Source organism: Microtus oregoni, unplaced genomic scaffold, assembly GCF_018167655.1.
Source record: "Microtus oregoni isolate MIOR12 unplaced genomic scaffold, Mior012 000026F_ref0000081, whole genome shotgun sequence".
Lineage (NCBI taxonomy): Eukaryota > Metazoa > Chordata > Mammalia > Rodentia > Cricetidae > Microtus > Microtus oregoni.
The window spans coordinates 35,353,583-35,367,705 of NW_024543085.1; the positions used below are offsets into that span (position 1 = coordinate 35,353,583).

General features: G+C 46.7%; 1 protein-coding gene across 2 annotated transcripts in view; it reads left to right on the forward strand.

Annotated features, from left to right (window-relative positions):
• The window catches only part of LOC121463322 (transmembrane protein 178B), a 396,211-nt gene that overhangs the window by 131,527 nt on the left and 250,561 nt on the right, over positions 1 to 14,123 (forward strand). The gene's annotated exons all lie outside the window — the stretch shown is intronic.

Here is a 14,123-nt window from a genome sequence, read left to right on the forward strand (position 1 = left end):
AGAAGAAGTGTTGACTCTGCTTCCAAGCGTCCGTCTGCCTTCAGATGATAGCAGCTGGCACATGTGTGATCAGTCAGCGAAGAGGTGAATATCTATGCCCATCAGTTTGGGAATTTTTAGTCGAGGGATCCTTAGAGACTTGCATTACGGTGAGAGAGTGACTTAATGAGCAAACAGAGATGGTTAGCTATTTTTACACTTCTCCATGGGAATCCATTGCCTGTCTGTGGCAAGGGAGCTCTCTCTCACTGCTGGCCTCATTCTTCATGTTGACCCACTCATGACACACTTCTATTGGGGTTGCCAGGTATTCTTCCTGTGTCATTTTTCACCCAACAGCCAAAGGACTGGGCTCAGTTTATAGCCGCATAAACGTGAGCATTCTTTTATCACACCCCAATAGGCAGACTCCCTTAGTTGATGAACTCTGAAGAAGACAGTCCTTTAGGCTAGAACATTTTTCTTGTCTCATTGTTATCTTCTTGCCCTGTTAGCATTGCATGCGTAGAGCCCACAGGGTGGCTTGATTTTATGCATCTACAGCTTGGAGTGGGGAAGGGAGAGGTAAAAGAGAGTAAGTAAAATTAAAACAGAGCATCCACTGGTTTCAGGGGGAAACCATACAAAAATGGGCATCCAGGTGATGGCCCCTCAATGCTCCTGGCCTGTGATGACAGAGTAGGTGCCAGAGGATGACCCTGCAAGCTATACTGTTGTCACTTTAGAGGTGCTAAGTAGCGCGAGAGCTAGGGACAGAGCGCTAATGTCCAAAGAGTGTTCGCATGTGCTAGCCATTGAGTTAAGTGTATCACATACATATTTAATTTTAATGTGAGATTGGCCTTAGAGACTCAAGTAATCAGGGTTATTAATTTCTATGGATGATAGGCATGGAAGACTCCAAATATAGAAATATATGGTGATAATTTCCAATTTCTTACAATACACCTGTCTAGTGAACATCACTTACAGAGATGTTCAAGGTGCATAAGTCTTGTTGATTAGCCATACAAGCATAATAGATTCTGGGATTCATAATAGGATTCAGAATATAAGAGGAAAAATTACTGACATTTCCAATTCAAATGGACTTGGTCTGTCTGAAGTTCCCAAGTTTCTCTGCATACCAGGCATATACTGGATATCAAGGCTGTGGGGAGCTCTTTTAAGGAGCTAGAGTCTGGGGTGGAGAAGGCTGGGGCTGGAGAGAGACATTCACAAAGCAAATAATTACATGGCAGTGTGATAATTACAACATAGTAGAATTGCTTCAAGCAATTAAAATAGTTTGTGGGTTTTTTTTTTCCAGCCAGAAGGAGAATGATCTCAGTGTAAATTGCAGACACTTCAAGGGAAGCCTGATGAACTCGATTGGCTGTGGCCAGGGTAGATGTCTAGAGTTGCAAGAGATTTTCCATCGTGCCATCCTTGGAAGTATGCCACATGCATCATCCAAGAGAGAGAGAGAGAGAGGGAGGCTTTGTGGGGGTCCTCTTTGAACTCTGTGTATCTCCGGGGTGCTCATTCTCCAAGCATAGTGCTGTTGAATTCTGAAAAATCTAGCAGGCAGCTTCTATAGCCAAGCAGTGTGTTGACTTCTATTTTTAACAAATCAAAGCCATTTCAACGATTGATTCGTGTGAGGTCTCTAGCCCGTGGTGGTGGGTGAAGCTGATGCTCCCCTTTGGTGATGGATTCATTTGCCTCTTTCATGAAGTCGCCTAATGGGCTATTAAGCTGGCAGAGAGCGTTTGCCATGCCTGACATCTACGACAGCTATTTTAAGCCAGAGGGTGAGTGAGCATCTGTCACAATTGAAGTTGGTCCTAAGTATAACTGGAAATACTGGCATGATGGAGAGGCTTGGCCATGTCCATGTTAATTTTCAGAGGTCAGATTTTGGTAACATGAGGTAGGAAATAGGCACAAAAACCTCTTTGGAAATATATTGTGTGAAACATATGGGGAATCTGAAACTACTCTATTTGGAGACTGTGCTATATTGCCACGCCTCTCAGGAGTCATCTTATGATCTGAAATTACTACCAGAGCAATGTCCTACATCACTATTTTCAAGTCAACAGGAAACAAAAATAAAAGATGAGTTTACATTGTGGGGAAAAAAAGAAATATATTGGAAGAAAGTAAACATTAGGAAGTTTATAGATTAGCTTTGAAAAATATGGGAAGACCCCACCCAAAACCTGACTTCTTGGGCTGGGGATGGAGCTCATTAATAGAGTACTTACCTAACCAATATATGTAAGCCAAGTAGTTATCTCCATAGCTGGAGAGATAAAGCTCATGCCAATTTTGCATCATTGAGTGCTTTAATAATCCAAAGGGGACAAATTCATCTGGTTATCATTTTGTAGTGTGACCATAATATCTTATATTTTATATTTTTTCTCTTATTTTTTTTTCTTAGAGGGAGAAATAGGATGGGGGCTGTAACTTGTTTGTTATGAAATAACTTAAGACGAACATTTGAACTTTGGTTCACTTTGGATCATATACTTTTCATTGGGAATTTGTGTGTGGCCTGATCACTGGCCCCTGTTATAGGAAAGAAAAAAAAAAGCTTTCAAGTAGGAAAAGGCACAATTGACTTAAAGCTATGTCGCACATTTTGAAAAGTTAACCCACCAACGTAAAGCTTAACTGTGGGGCTCTAGGCTCTCCCGTCTCATGGTCATATGAACGGCAGTTGAAAGGATCAAATGACCTATAGATAGGGCACTGTGCTTCCAGATCCCAGTGTGTCAAGTGCTTGCCCCACGAGCTAAAGGAGGGGTCTTGGTACATGTTTGCATGTGCAATTGTGAGGGGAACAGAGGGGTGGCCTTCATGTTCCAGTGTTCTGGGTGAGTTGGGATGAGGTTGTGACTCTGGCTTGAATGGCAAGTGTTAGGAAGGTCTCATAGGTGTCTTGTTTTCCTCCTTACCATGGGGAATGACAAGACTCCTCCTAGAGCTCCAGTCTTCGTCCTTGGTCCACTCAATCCTGGTTGCCCTTCAGTGCTGTTAGCTTGCTTTAGTCCCAGCGCAGGCAGGAGGCAGGGGCCGGGCAGCTGCCTCTGTGGACTGTAGGTGTTCTGCTCTCCTCCATCAGGTCTCCTGCCGTTTCTAGGGCTGGAAAAGGACAGGACTGTGCCATTGGCCATCAAGGAGTGAACAGTGGCCTCAGGAGATTAACTTAGCAAATGCCGCTGTTTGGGTCAGTTGTCTGGTTTAATACTCAACACATGATAGAGTCTGATTACCAGTGGCTGGGGGAAGCCAGCTGGCACTGCCAGGGCATTGCAATGGCTTCTCTCCCTCTTCTTACTAGAATACACTGCCATGAGATTATCACAGCCCATAATTCAGTCTGTGGCGGCAACACCTGTTTAGTGACTCTATGTCCTCAAGTACTCCACCCCCACCCATAACCCTGGAGGCCACCCCAAAAGGTTCTACCTCTGTCCTTCCTGTTATTATGTCCTCTGACCTGTCTTGTCTGCATAGCTAGGATCATACACACTTGTTCAGGGGATAGCAAGGGCAGATGGGTGGGTGAGGGGTGTCTCTGAGTGACCTGAAACAAGGACCCAGCAGCTAGCTTGGGTTGGCAGAAGCACCATGACAGAAACTGCTAGACAGACAAACGCTTGAGAGTCGAGAAGGCTGGATCTCCTGGTTCTGACTTCCTGATCTATGTGGCAGGAACTTAGCAGGTCGTTGTACCTGAAGTCCCCAGGTGAGAGCCCCAAGAGACTCAGTCAGTCTGTCTGTGAGCTCACAGTTTTGCCATTCTGCTTGGTGTGGGCATCTAAGATAAAGGTTTCAGCTCACAGATGGTTGCCCCCGGCAGTGAAGATCAAGGCACTGGGACTCCACTCCTGAAATCCTATCTTCTTCATTATCTTTTGAGAGGCTGAGAGCCAAGAAAGCTAGATTTTTTTTTTCTTTAAGCCTCCTCCTGTTAGAACTGAGGGTTTAACTAATTAGATTGGATGCCTGCTTTGCACCTATCCAGCTGGCTGGGAGGGAACTGGAGGCAGGGAGGGGAAAGGGAGAGAACACATCCCTGTCTTTACTTCCTGGCCTCAGGCTACCACCTCACACACATTGGCCTTGAAGCTATGCCCCAGGTACTTAGAACAGATGCAGGACCCAGACAGGCTTGTGTTCACCCCTAGCCTGTGTGGCAGCCACCTTATCAGTGTGTAGAGAACATTTGTGCTGCAATTATCCATGCAGCAGCGAGGAGTGGGGCATGGCAGAGAAAGCCCAGCCTGTCTCAGAGAGGGAGAAGAGAGAGGAGAGAAAGGGGTGGGGGAGGGAGGAGAGAGAGGCAGGGATGGAGACCTAGACCGTGTGGGAGACAAGACATTGTAGTCATCTGCTATGTAGTTAATTCCTGGGAATTGAAACATCCATCCTGGCTGGAGGAGAGAAGCTCTTGCAACTTATCAAGCTTTGGGAGCCCAGGAAGTTGCAAGATTTACCCGGCTTACATAAGCGGCACCAGTTGCTGCGGAAAGGAGCTGCTCCCGCCATCAGAGTTGCCTGTGAGCTGTGCAAGGAGGGAACCCTAGGGATGCAGTTTTGTGGGCTGTCACCTATGCTGGAGTGAACATCTCAGTGATTTAGCCTCATCTGAGTCACCTACGCTCTGCTAAACAACTCCTCGTCTGTGCTGCGTGCAATAGGTCACCCCAATAATCGTATGGGTACACTAAGCTAGACTTTGGGTGGAACTGTTTCTTTGTTGTCATCTGGGGTGAATGGCTGTTTGTTCACGTTCCCCACAAACAGCCAGACAGCGTGGACCTGCTGCTAAGAGGGTCAAGAAATTACAGCTCAGAGCTCTTATGCTCACAGCAGACACCAAATGGATGCTTAGCTCCTCAAAGCTCGTATAGGTCAGCTCAGTCTTGTTGGGACGATACTGCAGCAGGACTATTCCAGGGTAGGCCAGACCTGGCCCGCCTCACCCTGCCTCTCCTATGCTCTCTTCCTCACCATTTGCTCTTCCTAGAATTAGAGGACCTGTTTTCCATCTGAGCCTTCCTCCAGTTGCCCCCAGCCCTGCGCCACAGGGTGGCTTACCACCTCTCTCCGTGGCATTGGCATTATGCTAGGTCTTCGCTCAGTGGCACCCGACTTTCCTTTTTATGGCAGCTCAAGCCAGTCCATTCCTCTGTAAATGACTCTTCTCCAGTCTTTTCTTCCTACTTGGACTTTGCAGATTTCCGCATCTCAGAGCAGGCCAGATTCCTGGTCCATTTTTTCCTCTGCCATCTTGCATGGTAAGATAGATATTGTGGATCAAGGGGCTTGGGCTAGAACCACCAACCTTGGTGATACACTAACCATCTCTTGTTCACATGGGCTGTAGTGTTGTCCTATTTCCTCAGAGGAATCTAGTCTGTTGCTATGGCTCCTTTGCAGATAAAGTAACCAGGCCAGGCAGCGAGGATCTACGTGGAGATCCATCTCAGCCTCAAAGGAGCCTCAGATTAAAGCCTCAGAACCCACGCCTGAACTTTGGCCCTCCAGCAATCTTTCTCTCCCATTTCTGTTTTTGGCTTATGTTATGTAAAGCAGCCTAATGAGGTAAACATTCCCGACATTAGCATCTTAGGTCCCCTGCAGTTCAGCCCTTTTCCTTCTTCTGCTTCTGCTTTCTGGGCCCAGCCGGTGCTAGGTTCTGACTGTGTGCAATCTGTTGTGAGCTGTCTCTTGCTTGCAAGAGTGGCATCCAGAGGGGCCTTTAGGAGCAAGATGCATCTCTGGAACTGGGAAAGCTTGGTAGCGCAGACATCCAGCCAACAGAGCCTTGCTATACGTTGCCTGGTAACGAAAAAGTCCTTGCTTTTTGCAAACCATTGCATGCCTCTCTGACCTAGGTCCTGCAGGGAACATTGTAAACCTTTTGGGACATCCAAACAGCCTGCAGCCCAGAGGCTGCCCTGAGCCTGCTCTCCTAAGACCCCTGTGGTGTTAGTGCAACATGCAAGGCAGGGAGCACAAACCCCTTAATAGGACATTGCACTTAGACCCTCACCCTGTTTCAGCTCAACTCATGCAAGGACAGCTCTCCTCTCTTCCCAGATGTATTTCTTCATTCCACTCTCTCAGGATCTTGCCATAAAGCAGGTCACCTAGTCAGATGAACCATCTGGCCTTCCCTGGATAGCATTTTCTAAATTTACTTTTTCGGGGTCTTACTCAACAGTAAGGAGATGATTCCAGTAACGTGGAGGTACACATGTAAATACCGATTCCCCTGCTTAGCTACTTGGTCTGGCGAAAGTCAATGCTGAAAATGGCTGGGAGAGAGAGAGAGAGAGAAGAGAGAGAGAGAGAGAGAGAGAGAGAGAGAGAGAGAGAGAGATTGCTCTTGAGCTGAAGAGAAAGACAGAGGTCTGGAGTAGGAGTGGAGAGGAGTGCGGTAAAGTCTTCTGTGTTAAGGATACCCATGCACTAAAAGCCACCTGAGAGCTATTGTGCTGGCCTTCAGCACTCAAGCCACAATACATCTGAATGTGCAGGTCCCATTTTGCACTGGGAATTAGTCAGGAGTCTGGCCTGGAGGTGTTCTCACAGCATCTGCAGATTGGAAGCTGTTTTCCGCCGGCCGAGTCGACTGCTCTGGATGCCACCAGGGGAACTGGGCACAGCCCACTGGCTTCCTTCATCCATTTGTTCATTTACTCTCGCAATATCCATAGGGTGTTTCTGCTGTGAGAGTTCCCATGTTTGGCGCTAGAAGGGATAATAAAAGATATTCTGCTTCCCAAATTGGATAATATATTTCCAAGTGCTGGCCAGGCAAGGGACCAAACCGCTGGTTGTTTGGTGTTTATTGACTACAAAGAGTGTACAGGACAGTGTTGCCAATTTATATGTGTCGTGGTTCCCAACTTCCATACTTAAATCAGCAAGGATTCATTGTGGGGAAAATAAAGGCAAAATTTAGCATAAGGTTACCAGATCACAGAGGCTTGGTGTGCTTGGGGTCTGTGCAGGATCTGCCTGTCTGGTCTCTCTTGTGGGAGCTGTCCAAGCTCTAGGTGCTGACCAGGAAGCTCAGTGCTGTAGGTAAAGTCTTTCCAAAAATTAACCAATCAGAGCTCAGCATCCAGCATTGGTTGCTATAGTAACGAGGAGGCACTTGGTGCTGGCTCAGTGTGCCAGCACCAAGGACAGCTCAAATGGAATGCTGGAGCAAGGCAGGGGTGTAGGCACACAGACTTCTAGCATCAAGGTCAGGGCAGAGACAATGAAATTGGATGTGTGACTGTTGGATTTGGGGCACCATGCAATTTCTTGGGAGGAGGCCTAGCCAAAGGGAATAAAGTCCTAGTTTTCCAATAAACATTAAGTATCAGAGAAGGAAAATATGCAATAGAGAATAGTGGCCAAGAGAAGACTGGGGTACATAGGGTTTGCTATGCCCACAAGATGTAAGGCCACACAGAGCTATAGTTTCAACTGCCATTAGGTTTGGTGATGGGACTGGGGAAAGAGGTTTTGAACATGGGTGGAATTTCAGACAGGTGTCTGGGAGGTGACAGAGCATAACAGAAAGAGTTGCAGTGTTCCTTCTAACATGGAGTCTGTCAAAGTCTTACCCAGTCTTATAGTTCTGGGTCCAGGGCCAGGCAGTCAGTCACATCTGGAAATAGAAATGCAAATTTCTAGCTAGCAGACCAGACACTGAATTGGGAGCTGCAGGGATGGGTCCCAGAATCCTGGGTGAGCCTGTAACACATTCAAGGTGGAGAACTTTTAGACTCAGGGGCATGCTATGGGCTGTTACCATCAAAGGTAGCTCAGGGCAGAAGAGAGCATGAACCCTGGGAGCTGGGAGCTGGGAGCTGGAGCTTGCTTTGGCATGTCTTCTCACACGGGCTGTCTTGGTATGGGTGTATAACTTTGGGGGTTTAATTCCCATCCACCCAAGTTGTGCTTTGAATAAAGAAGCATGGGTGAGGTCTCTCTCTCTCTCTCTCTCTCTCTCTCTCTCTCTCTCTCTCTCTCTCATTATATGTTTAAATTCCTGGCCTCAATCTATGTCTTGGATCTACAAAGTGCTAAATTACTCAGAAGCAGGCTTCACGCTGGGACACCGGGTTGAGTTTGGGCTCTGCTGCATCTTCAGATATTTGACCCCAGGCAAACAGTTTTAAGCTTTTTGAACCTAGTACATGTCATCTGAAGAGCCGAGGTAGTAATTCTTGCCTGGAGACTTATTATAAGGTTTAAATGAAACGAAATGATTCATGAAAGATCTCTTGGTAACTGCATAGAGTCTGATGCCAACCAATATTAGATGCTTTAATGTTGGAACCAAGGCAGTATCCTAGGCGCTGAGGTCCTGGTGGGACCCAGGGGAAATGAATACCTCTGCAATGGCATTTTCACTGATAAGGCTGCTCTTCTGCTATACTCGGGGAAGCCTGCATGGATGGGCCTGGCTCGCATGAGGCTGTGCCAGTCGTTTGTTGTGAGTTTGCTGTCTGCACAGGTGTGTATACTGGGAGCTCACATCAGGTGTGCATGGCGTGGGAGTGGGAAATGGCTGAGGGTGTTATTTTGTGACAGCGGCATATTGTGAAAAGAGTCTTGGAGCAGAAAATCCTGAGTGTTTGAGATCCTCAGTGGCATAGCAGCAACCCTTAATTTATGAGTTGTATCCAATAAGAATGCTGTTTAGACAACAACATGCTTCTAAGAGAAGATTTATGTACTCAGTGTCTAAAAAGGAACACTTCTGAGCTCTGAAGACAAACAGTGTGAATGCATTTGTAACGAAAATTGTCTAGGCTCTTCAGAAAGCTTTCGTCTTCCTGCTGGAGCACAGCCCCGCCTTCCAGGAGGATATATGCATTTTTCATAGGTACTGTGAAAAAGTGAATGCTTGTTACAGAGGAGGATCCTGGGAGAATGCTGGCTGCTTAGAGAAGGCTTGCTGGAAGTATGCAGATGCATAAGTGGGGTGCTTTCTCTCTGTATGCAAACCCCTCAACCTCCCCTCCCCATGGTCTGCAGGGAAAGTCTTGGCTGTGAGTGTGGTTTCTACACATTTGAACTGCCTAGTGAGGAGGACCCAAACTTCAGGGTGATGGGCTGCCTTGCAAATTGCCTCTAAGCTACAGATGATTTTTGGGAGCTATCCCCTTCCTGCCTTGTGTTCTCCCCTGTTTTCTCTCTTCTTTCCCTAGTATTTAATTCTACTTTGAACTTGGAGGTCATAGTAAGCCAGGAGGTCTGCATGGTTCCAGGTCATTGTGGCCTCCCTGAAGTAGTTGTTCATGGAATCTGGTCTAGAGGTCTTGAGAGAGGAAATGCAGACTTAATGGTATCTGGCTTGCTTCACTCTCCTTGCATATATATCTCAGGTTATATATGCCATGGAAATTAGCATAGGATGCAATGAGACATTCTTAGTATGTCCCTTCAAACTCAGTATTCCAATTAGCACCGTCTAAAGGAACTTCCTGCTGTGATAAGTGTCTGCACTGCCCGACATGGTAGCCACAAACTGCATTTGATTACTGTAATGGTCTACTCTGTCCCTTTAAGAGAGAAACCACACCCACTCCCTTCCTGAGGCTAAGGAAAGCTGATATTTAGCTTCCAGCCTGAGTCCCTTTTTTTCCCAGTCTCTCTCTGGAAGAGGCAGCTTCTGTCTCTCCCCACTTCTCCCCTTTCCCCCTTCTGTCTGTCTGTCTGTCTGTCTGTCTGTCCCTCTCTCTGCTCTTCTCCCTTCTCCCTTTCCCTTCCATAACCCACTAAATAAATATCCAACCTCACTCTACATGGCGTGCCTATCCATATCTCTGTTTCTTGCCTACTGTGTGGCTCTCTGCCTGGGACCAGCCACCTTCAGAGACCTGTGGTATGGTCTCGTGGCATGCCCATCTGTCTGTCTCTCCTTGTGGGACTGGCTGCCCTATTGAGCTCTCTCACCTACCATGTAGCTCCCTGCCTGGGACTTGTGGCCCACTGCAGCCACTCGGGGAACTGTGCCATCCCTGCCTGGGACTGGTTGCTCTTGGGACCACTGCCCGCTACCTGCCACCACACACCTGTGGCATGCTCTCTGGACTTGCTTCCAGCTGCAGCCACTCAGGAATCTGCAGCAGTTTACTTTTACCATTACAGTTACTGAGTACTTGATATATGACTTCTTTACATGAAAGTAGGAGGGAGACTCACTGGGAAGAATGAGAAGAGGCAGGGGGTTTGTGAGTGTGTGTGTGTTAACCAAAATTTATTATATGCTAGTATGGAATTGTCAAAGATTTAAAAAGAAAAGAGATATGACTACTTTAACCAAGAAACTGAGTTTTAAATTTTATTTGATCTGAGTTAATTTACATGTAAATAGTCACAGATGGCCAGTGGCTATTTTATTGAACACAGTCATTCCAAATGAGCAATCCTTGTGTTTCTTATATGGATGCTATTTCCAAGTTCTAACTTGACCATGCACATATTAAAAGCACATTCTTGTAGGTTACTTAGATAGTCTAAGTAACCCTTTTCACAGAAGGAAGAATGCATATTTCTTTATGTCAATCAGACCTTGGTTTTGCACTCTACACTTGGACTCCCAGTACCCACAGCTCCAGAACTCTCTGAGACATTACTGGTCTTTTTTTTTTTCTGACCTTGACTCCATGAAGGAAAGGAGAAGAAGAAAGTTCTCAGCATCTACCTGTGCCTGACCTAGGCCAGGCTGTCACAAGAATGTCCTCTGGGAGGTAGCTGCAGAGGGAAGGAGAGTCTAGGCTGAGATGCTTGTGTGATGGCGCCCCCTGGGAAACACTGGCCTAGGCGTGGCCCTGCACAGTCTCTTGATTCAGGCTGAAATGGCTGGACCTTGATTCTCCCACACTGATCACTTCTTAAATATGGACCATTGAAGTGGAATGATCTGGAATATGCGGCTCTCTATGTCTGAGGGACCCCTAAAGAGGCTAGCTAGTACTGGAGGCCATTATGACTTTCTCAGAACCTGGGTAACAGATCCTGTGGTGAAGCGGGCCTGTTCTGGGTCCCAGAATCCACCAAGTAAGCATTCTTCTGACACAAGCTGCTGAGTTTTCTAGAAAGGAAACTGAGATGTAAGAGGTAAGAAGCCCCCCCCCCCCACCGCGCCAAGCTTTAGGGAGAGAGAAATGTACATTAAATCCAGGATGTTGTGATGGTAGAGTCTGTACTCTTCTGCCCACCCACCCTTGGGAGGTACCCACATCTCACCCACCCTTGGGAGGTACCCACATCTCACCCACCCTTGGGAGGTACCCACATCTCACCCACCCTTGGGAGGTACCCACATCTCACCCACCCTTGGGAGGTACCCACATCTCACCAGGCAGGCCCATGCCCCTTCTTCTCTCCGAGTGGATCGCTCCCCTCCGTCTTCTCCCCTTCCCCACCATGCCTGTTCTTCTAAGCCATTGCCTATTGTAAACGAGGCAATGAGCAAGCTGGCTGCACCCCTCCATCTAAGAGCTGAAACATTCAAAGGAAATGAAAGAAAGCTATTTATTTTCCACTTCTCTGTTTTTCTTTTTCATTTAATTACTGGTATCACAACAGGATTTTTTCTATTGCCTTTCATTGCAAATGTATAGTATTTCATCTACATTTATGAGCTAAAGAGGCTTTTGTGGACTACCCTAAAAACCCAATCATCATTTATAATAGACAGGACTTCTTTGGAAATGGGTTCTGAATTCTAACTAAGTGACTCACAAATGAGGTTTTTAGAATAGAGAGCTAGAGTCTTTGCATCTTTCTACTTTCTAGGCAATTTTGCCTCTGAATGAACTTGCCATCCCCACTCTGCCTACACCTGCCTTTCTTAGGCAGGATTCGCCTTCCCCCAAGGCTGACATGCCCAGCCCCCTTGGCAAACGTTGACTCCCCATTCCCTGTTCTCAGCCCATAACTAGCGCTGACACAAAATTAATGAATGTCCCATGATGTGCCCTTTGTGGGCTCATAAGAATGAAACCCAGAAACCTAGCCGAGGAACATCAAGCGTCCTTGGTGCTAGGGTTTTTTTCAGTCTCCGCCTCCAGTCTTAGTTCACATTGGTAAAATGAAACTAATTAATATACAGTTCCCTGAGGCTCTCTGCTTGGGCACCTGACACCAGACTAGCAATGAGCAGCTGGAGGTGTGTGTGTGTAAACCTCTGAAGCCGAGAGGCTGCTAAACACGGCGTGGAGGTGACACGTTTGACTGACATCAACATCTCTATTCCATCCCTCACCCCACTGCACGGCCTCACTCCCAGCCTTTCAGAGCCTGTCTGGTTGCCATGGAAACTAGGAACTGCAATGGTACACAAGTTACTTCCTCCTCAAAGCTCAGGGGTGAGCATCCTCTCAGGGGGATGGGTAGAGGGGAAGAGAAAGGTCCCTTCAGGGAGTTGTCCCAAAGTGAGGACGCGGTGTAATGCTGATGCCAAGTTCCATGCCAGCCCCTCCCGAGCGTTCCTTTCCTCCCACCCTGGCCTGCTAATGGAGTTCCTCCCCACTCGACCAGTGTAGATTTTCAGAGTGTCACATGAGAAGTACCATCCTCCTCGCCTGTGTTGCTTTTAGTTTTACTCTTAGGAGCTAAAGGAAAGCTTTTCCTTTCTAGGAAGTTAAAATGATTCCACATTGGAAGGAGTAGGAATGCCTGGCTTATGGTGAAGGGTTGATAGCACAGCCGAGAAACGTACAACATAATAAAAACCGCCAATCCCACTATGTTTCCTCTTGAAACGGGGATAGAGGAGCTGGGATCTTGAGTGTTTACAAGTTCCAGTCAGAGCTGTGGAACCAGGTGCTATCTTTGGTGGTTCTTAGAATGACCTTGTGGGTCTTGCCTTCACTGATGGTGACAAACTGACGGCATGCGGTATAGACAGCAGTGGAGGTAGGAGTGGGAGTGACCGGTGAACCTAGAGTCTCTGAGAGAATGAAAAAGGGCATGACGTGAGGATGGCGAATGCCAGTGCTGAAGGATGACAGACAAAATGTCATCGTAGCATTCAGAGGGGGAAAAGAAAGCAGGTTGTAAGAGTGGTATGTAAGATGGACCCAAACACAACAATCGCTCATACAAATAAGACGTATTGTACTTCTCCCGTTCACCAGGAACTCTTCTAGCTTTAGATGGAAGAGGCCACAGTTCCTACACGCATGGAGCTTTCTATCTTGTGTGATAATAAAATGACCAAATACTGAGAGTGCTTAACACAGATGTGCCAGGGACATGTCATAGAAACACCAACTAACATGAGACACAGGCTGTATCTGTTTGACAGTTGAGGAGATTCAGGCTAATAGAGGTTAAAGAACTCATTGAGGAGCCATGTAGTATGAGCAGTATGACTTATGATACTTTAATATGGAGTGGATGGAGGAGGCAGAACCTGCCCTTTGTGAGAAGCCGCGGATGACATCCTAAGTCTCAGATAATGTTTCTAACGTAGACCTTTAGCAGTGAGATGCGAGACTCATAGGATAAGGGGGTAAGGCCACTTGCTAAGGAAATGAGTATACTGACGTGCAAGTAAGCAATGTGGGGAGAGCTGAGGTTCTGAGACTCACGAAATCCACACTAGCTCCTGTGGCTGTTTTGTAACCTCCTCGCAGGTGTACAGTTCCTGGTTCTTACATCTGAGAACCATATTTACCAGTAATGCCTATGGGCAAGGAACACGGGAAACTTCTAGAACACAGGCTGTCTTGAACTAATTAGATATTTTTGTTGAGCTAATACTTCTTTTTTTATATCCAGAAATAATACTTTCAAAAGTTAATTGAACCCAGGTCATAACAGTGGCATTTAAAATGCATCCAAACACATCAGTCATTTATTTAAATATGTTGTCCTCTCCAAAACTCATGTTGACATTCGATTGCAATTATGCTAATGTTGGAAGGGCGGTGCTGCTAAGAGATACTAGATTATGATCTAATGAGGGGATTTGCCTTTCTCATGGGACTGGATTAGTGTGGTAGTTTGAATAGGGATGGCCCCCATAGACTCATGTGTTTGAATGCTTGGCCTATAGGGAGTGGCATTGTTAGGAGGTGTGGCCTTGTTGGAGAAGGTGTGTC